Below are 7,975 nucleotides of genomic sequence, written 5' to 3' on the forward strand. Positions count from 1 at the left end.
AGCACGTTCCAGACCCTAACCCCTCCATTGACCCTGCCTCCCCCACACTCTCAGGCAGCACATTCTAGACCCTAACCCCTCGATTGACACTGCCTCCATCACATTCTCAGGCAGCATGTTCCAGACCCTAAACCCTCACTGTGGGAGAACGTTTCTTCTCCTGTCACCGTTGCTTCTTTTACCAATTCCCTTTCATCTCTGTCCCTCTGGGTCTCGATCTGTCCCTCAATGGAAACCATTTCTCCTTCTCCACTCTGTCCAGACCCCTCCTGAATTTGAAAACCTCGAACAAATCCCCTCTCGACCCTCTCTTCTCCGAGTGGAATAGTCCCAGCTTCTCCAATCAGTCCATGTCAATGAACCACTCTTCTAAATCTTTCATGCAGCCTCTGGAATTCCCTTACATCCTCCCTAAAGTGCCAGGCCCTGAACTGGACACAGTCCTCCAGCAGAGGCTGGGGCACTGGTTTATCCTGGTTTAGGGGAACTGCCCCCTGCTCCCGGACGCTCTGCCAAACATAAGAAAGCCCAGGATACTGTATGCTTCACTAACTTCCATCAATCTGCCCACCTGCTACCCTTAATGATGGTCCCTCTATTTTCTGTGCCTCTAGAACCATAAGATATAGGAGTAGAAGTAGGCTATTCAGCCCATCAAGTCTGCCCTACCATTCAGAGAGGTCAATGCTAACCTGAGCATCCTCAACTTCATTTTCCTGCCCTTTCCCCATAACTCTCGATTCATCTTACTTATTAAAAATCTGTCTGTTTCAGCCTTGAATATACTTAAAACAGGTCCTCTGTCTGCTGAAACAGCAAACTCTCAAGTTGTACTTTTGCTTTTCTAGTGTGTCCCTGTCTTCTTCTTCCAAGATGTAAAAACTTTGCGCAGCACAGAATTAGGCCAATCAGTCCATCAAACCTGAGCTGACTTTGCGGAAGAAACCCTTCGCTTAGCCCCATAGTGCCCCATTCTGCCCTATTCCCCCTTCACTTCCTGGAAATCTATCCCCTTTCAGTATCTATCAAACTTCCCTTCCCCAGACAAATCTGCTCCCACCGCCCTTTCAGATAATACATTACAACATCAGAAAACAACTCACCAACCCCCACCCTTCCACTGTTAGTTGGATGAGAACACAGATCGAGGCAAAAAAGAACATTCTGAGAAGCACTTCTAAACTGTGTAGCTGAGGTAGGAGACTTAGGGCCATTGACTATATGTAGTTAGACATCAGTAAGAGGTTCTAGGGTCAGCCCTAGAATCCAGTTTCAGGAAACGTCCTGGAAGTGTTGAGTGTTTGGAAGAAGCCACTGTGCCATGAATAGCTCTGTGCGGTTGTGACTGAGGCTGAAGTTAACCCGCAAGCAGTATCGGCTTTCCACAACTGAGCCAGATTAGGCTTCAGGAAACTAATACAGGGGCAAAACTAGCCTGGTAAAGAAAGCTGTCTGTGAAAACTTGGGAGTAAGTGCTGGAATGCAGCTTCCAAAACCCAGAGATGTGTACTCCCAGGAAAGGAAAATGAGCCACCAGCATATGAGCTGACATTGAGGCAGTCTGTGATGCAGTGGCTCTCCTACACCAAGTGGTCAAAAGTGAAGAATTGTAACCACTTATTAAGATTTAATGGCATTTAATGATTTAGTGTCAGTAACATTCGGGGAAAGTGAAACATCATCACTGAGGAATCGGTGTGATATGGAATTGCTGCTTAATGTTTGACTATCGATTACCTGTTACCTATATTTATCTCATGATAAGTTCCAAATGTTTGAATACAAAGTCATATCTATCTTTGTACAGTCTAAACATTTTCACCAATAATCTTTGCTTATTTATTTAAATGTTATTTGTAATAAAGTTCTATATTATTTTTTGACTGAGGAAACCTGGCTGAATTGTTCTTGATTCTAAACAGGGTACAGTCTGAGTCTGAAATAATTAGTCAGGATATCAACCTGGAGAAATTTAAGGTTTGTTCTGGACTAGCTTCTTTTCCAATGTTCCACTGTACTGATCTCCGAGGTTTGTGCACTGCAGTGGATTGCGAAAAAGGAGCCATTGCCTCAACAGAATGGCATTGTACCTTCCAGCCCCTGCAGTTTGAACAGCTGTTGCTAAACAGTGGAACAGTGGATTCAAAAGGGTTTTCGACCATTCTCCAACATTGGATTCAAGTTCAGTCAGAGAGAGACAGCTTAATGAGCGTTTCAAAGGAGGAGGAGAGACTGACAAAGTGATGAAGAGAGATGGAGAGAGAGAGAGACAGGGAGGTGGACAGAGAGATGGTGAAAAAGAAAAGGAGAGAATGAGAAACAGAGAGACAGAGATAGATAGGAAGTGACAGAATGAGAGACAGAGGTGGAGAGAAAGAGATGGAGAGACAGTGAGAGAGAGATGGAGAGAGAAAGATGAATGGAGAGAATGAGACGGAGACAGAGAGAGAGAGGGAGATGGGAGGGAAAGGGGGAGATGGAGAGGAGGGAGGGTGACAGAGGGAGGGGAGTGACGAACAGAGGGGGGAAGTGAGAGGTGGAGAGATGGGGGCGCGACTGACAGAGGAAGGGAGGCGGAGAGTGTGGGGATTTGGAAGGAGATGGAGCGGGGAAAACAGAGAGAGAATGAAAGGTAGAAGGTGACGGAAAGAGATAGATAGAGTGACAAACACAGAGTGAGAGAGCTTGAGACAGAGAGAGAAGGGGGTTCAAGGAGGGAATTCCAGAACTGGGGACAGCTGATGGCACAGTCAACAATGATGGAGCATTAGGAATCAAGCAATGTTCAAAAGCCTGGAATTGTAGGAGTGCAGAGATCTCAGAGACTGGGGGAAGTGACAGAGATAGGGAGGGGGTATACGGCCTGGAGAAAGTTACACAGATAGGGAGGGGTGTAGGGGCTGGAGAAGGTTACAGAGATAGGGAGGGGGTGTAGGGGGTTACAGAGATAGGGAGGGGGTGTAGGGGGTTACAGAGATGGGGAGGGGATGTAGGGGCTGGAGGAGGTGACAGAGATAGGGAGGGGGTGTAGGGGCACGAGAAGGTGACAGAGATAGGGAGGAGGTGTAGAGGTTGGAGGAGGTGACAGAGATAGGGAGGGGGTGTAGGGGCTGGAGGAGGTGACGGAGATAGGGACGGGGTGTAGGGGTTGGAGGAGCCATGCACCATGTTTAAAGAGGGAGTCTCTCTCTCTCTCTCTGTCAGGGACCCTGTTTAAAGAGGGAGTCTCTGTTTTCAGAGGCAGCCGATTAAAGGATCTGACCCTTTGATGTGAACCTTGATCCTAAGTGTCATTTCCTCTGGCTCTCTGTGAGGTGAAGGCTTGGAGGAGCTGTCCCATGAAGGGCCCTGGGCTGGGGTCTGTTGGAGTGACAGGGGACGGTGTTTGTGGGGGCGTGTGGAGGTGTCTCTCAGCCGCTTATTTTGCAGCTGTCTGGCCTCATCCCACGTCAGGCATTCAACACAGGCAAATCTGAACATGCTGTACACACTGAGTTCATATCTGGTGGGGCCAAGCCTGGGAACCACACCCAGCAGAGGGTGGCAGGGAAGAGACAGAGAGAGGAGACAGCAAGAGGAAAACAGAGAAAGAGAGAGAGACAGAGATGGAGAGAAAGAGACAGAGAGAAAAAAGAGAGATGAACAGAGAAAGAGACAGATGGAAAAAAAAGAAAAACTGAGACAGAGCGAGAGATAGAGAGAATGAGACAGAGAAAAACAGAGAGAGGAAGAGAGACAGGCACAGAGAAAATGAGACAGCGACATAGAGAGACAAAGACACATGGGGGGACGGGAGAAGAGATATATAGAAAAACAGGATTAGCAGAGGAGAAAGACAGACTGAGAAACTGATAGAGAGTTAGAGAGAATGATAGACAGATGCAGAGAGAGATGGACACAGAGGGAGTGGGGCAGAGAAAGGGAGGCAGCCAGATGGAAAAAGAAAGATGGAGATCATGAGAGAGAGAGAATGAGAAACACAGAGTGGGAAATAGAGAGAGAAAAATAGACAGATGGGATTAGAAGAGAGAGGAACAGGAGAGAAATACAGACAGAGTGAGAGAGAGATGGAGAAACAGAAATAAAGAGTGAGAGAGAGAGATGGAAAAACAGAAAGAGAGAGTGAGTGAGAGAGATGGAGAAACAGAAAGAGTGAGTGAGTGTGAGAGATGGAGAGAGAGTGAGATGGAGAAATAGAGTGAGAGAGAGATGGAGAAAGAGGGGCAGACAACAGGAATCTTGTATGAGCAAACTTTGTTTATTGCTTCTATAAAGTATAATATAAAAATACAGCTTTGTAAAGAAGACAGCCATTTGGAGAGATTGTTTCAATGCAGCTACTGACTTATCTGTGCCAGTCTCATCTCGGAGCCGTTGATTTCTCCTCCCTCTGCCTCGATCTTTCCCTGGCCTCGCCTCATCTCATCTCATCATATCATATCATATCATATCATCGAAATGCCCGCACCCCCACCAATCAATGGATAAACCCGTACTCGTCGCCCGGCAACCGGCTCCTTTATAAGGGCAGGGGCGGCGGTGATAGGTCGGAATGACGGAAAGGGCGAAGTTGGAAGGTTGATTGACAATGGAGCACCTTCCCCCCCCCCCCCCCAACCAACAACAACAACAACAACAACACCACACAACCGCCACGTGCTCGAGATGGCGGCGGTTGGGGCTGCGCGCGGGAGCGTACGGGCGGCGGTTGGGGCTGCGCGCGGGGTGGGGTGAGGGGTTGAGGAGCTCGGGTTGGATCGAGAAGCTGCTGCAGGTAGGTGGCCGGGTCTTTTTGCCGCTGTCGCCGTTGTCTTTGGGCGAGGGGGTGATACGTTTCGTCATGACAAGGTAAGGGTGAGGTTCAATAAGTTTTTTTTTTGAGATAGTAGGAACTGCAGATGCTGGAGAATCTGAGATAACAAGGTGTGGAGCTGGATGAACACAGCAGGCCAAGCAGCATCAGAGGAGCAGGAAGGCTGACGTTTCGGGCCTAGACCCTTCATCAGAAATGCTGGGCCCAGATAGTGAGGCCCACATCTCAATGAGTGAATAATGATGAAGTGGGGCCGTGGGGCCATTGAGATGTGGGCCTCACTATCTGGGCCCAGCATTTATTGCCCTGTCCCTAGTTGCCCCCCCTTGAGAAGGTGGGGGTGAGCTGACTTCTTGAACCGCTGCAGTCCATGTGCTGTGGGGTGACCCACAGTGTCCCTTAGGGAGGGAATTCCAGGGATTCTGACCCAGTGACACTGAAGGAAAAGGGATATATTTCCCAAGTCAGGATGGGGAGTGGCTCGGAGGGGAACTTGCAGGGGGTGGTGTTCCCATGTATCTGCTGCCCCTTGTCCTTCTGGATGGAAGTGGGTCGTGGGTTTGGAAGGTGCTACCTGAGGATCTTTGAATTTCTGCAGAGCATCTTGTAGATGGTACACACTGCTGCGACTGAGCGTCGGTGGGGGAGGGAGTGGGATGTTTGTGGATGTGGTTCCAATCGAGCGGGGGCTGCTTTGTCCTGGATGGTGTCAAGCTTCTTGAGTGATGTTGGAGCTGCCCCCATCCAGGGGCAAGTGGGGAGTATTCCATCACCCTCCTGCCTTGTGCCTTGTAGATGGTGGGACAGGCTTTGGGGGGAGACAGGAGGTGAGTTACTCGCTGCAGGATTCCTAGCCTCTGACCTGCTCTTGTAGCCGCTGTGTTTATGTGGTGGGTCCAGTTGAGTTTCTGGTCAATGGTAACCCCCAGGATGTTGATAGTGGGGGATTCAGTAATGGTAACACCATTGAATGTCACAGAGTGGATATATTCTGTGCTGCAAATGGTCATGACCTGCCATTTATGCAGCATGAATGTTACTTGCCACCTGTCAGCCCTAACTTAGATAATGGTCAGGTTGGATTTGTCCTGCTTCCTGTGAACAGGATATAACTAGGCTAATTTTAACATTGCAGGGTCGGTATTGAAATTGAACATCGGTGCCTGCAAATGGACAGCAGAAGAGAATGTGGAGGAGTGTGACGGGGTTTAGACATATAGTGGACAAATTGTGGGAAAGTTGGAAGGAGTATCCAATAATATTTTTTTTCCCCCCTCAGCTTTGGCAGGACTGAATAATAAGCTGTGAGCAGTGCTCCTGCAATTTTCCCATAGAATCCTGTGGTTTATAATTGTGGCCTTGGTAGCGTTCTGGGAAGGAGGAGTGATTAATGTAAAATGGAAAGTCCATTTACTAAGACCAAGTCACTGAGATTGGAGGGTTTGAGCTCTAAGGAGACCATGAATAGGCTGGGACCTTTTTGCCTGCAGTGTTGGAGACTGAGGGATGACCTTATTGCGGTTTATAAAATCATGAGTGGCATAGAGACAGTGAATAGCCAAGGTCACTTTCCCCACGTTGGGGAGGCCAAAATTGGAGGGCATAGGTTTAAGGTAAGAGGGGAAAGATTTAAAAGGGACCTTGGGGGCCAACTTCTTCACACAGGGTGGTCAAGGCGGGTACAATTGCAACATTTAAAAGACATTTGGACAGGTTCATGGATAGGAAAGGTTTAGAGGGATATGGGCTAAATGCAGGCAAATGGGACTAGTTCAGTTTAGAAAACCAGTTCAGCATGGTCTGTTTCTGTGCTGTATGCCTCTATGACTCTTATGATTCTGACTCTCCCTCTTTCTGATTCTCTTTCTCTCTCTCCCTCTCTCTCTCCATTTTTCCCTCTATCTTTTCTCTCTCCCTCTGTTTCTGTGTCTGTCTCTCTCTTTCTCCATTTGTCACTCTCTTTCTGTCTCTTAGTCTCTGAGTCTGTCTTTCTCTCCACCTGTCACTCACTCTTCTCTCTCTCTCTCTCTCTCCCCCTCCCTCTCCGCACCAATCGGTCACCGTCTATCTTGCTTTGTCTATATTTCTCATTCTGTTTCTCTTGTGTCTCCCTGCCTGCTGTCTGAGTGAAGTCTGATTGCAAGACATAGGGACACAGTTGAACTGATGTCCAATCAAGATGAACATAGTGAGATCCCAGATTATCATTCTCCCTCGATGACACTCAGTGGCGTCCACATCAGTCAATTTCATTTTGCTGAGTTAATTAAATCTCCAATCTTTCATTTCCCAGCCTAGTGCACGTCGACGAACTAACTCCTTCCATTATTTCTTCCACACCTGAATGAAGATAATTGTTGAGGCTCTGTCAGAGCTTATATTCCCACCACAAGCTGCAAATCAAAAGAAACATAGTCATCGTCCAATTCACCAAACCCTTCCTACCTCTGTAACCTCCTCCAGTGTTTGAGTGTGTGTGTCTTTTTTGTGATGAGCCTGTTTCCCTGGTAACAATCACTGCCCTGCCTCACTCCTTGCCCTGGGGACAAAATCTCACATCCTCCCTTCCTGCAGCAGCAGAATTCCTGAGGGATGGTGTGGAATTCCTGCCCAGGGCTCTGTGTGTGGGAGGCAGGGATCATGACAGTAAGCTGGCCCAAGGGCTGGGATTACTGTGTATAACGGTCGGGCAAGGTGCCCGTGGACTGTGGTCTCTCACTCAGGGCTGCATCACTCCAGTTTCAAGGTGACGAAATGAGTCAAAGTTCAGGCCTCGCCTCTTGCTCCTGGCTGTTAGCTCTGGATTGTGTTTCCCACTCCTTATTAGAGATGGGCATTTGCTACTCATCCTGATTGAATGGCCTCCTGCTGCTCTGTCTGTACAAGTCTGTAATTCAATCCAGTTTCCTCCAGGTACACACAGACCTTAATCAGATGGGCCAAGGAATGGCAGATGGAGATTAATCTAAATAAATAGGACGTGCATCATTTTGGTAAGGCAAATCAGGGCAGGACTTATGCACTTAATGGGAAGGTCCTAGGGAGTGTTGCCAAACAGAGACCTTGGAGTGCAGGTTCATAGTTCCTTGAAAGTGGAGTCACAGGTAGATAGGATAGTGAAGAAGGCATTTGTACACTTGCCTTTATTTGTCAGTGCATTGA

This window comes from Rhincodon typus, chromosome 48 (genome assembly GCF_021869965.1).
Source record: "Rhincodon typus isolate 14 chromosome 48, sRhiTyp1.1, whole genome shotgun sequence".
In the NCBI taxonomy this organism is placed as follows: Eukaryota; Metazoa; Chordata; class Chondrichthyes; order Orectolobiformes; family Rhincodontidae; genus Rhincodon; species Rhincodon typus.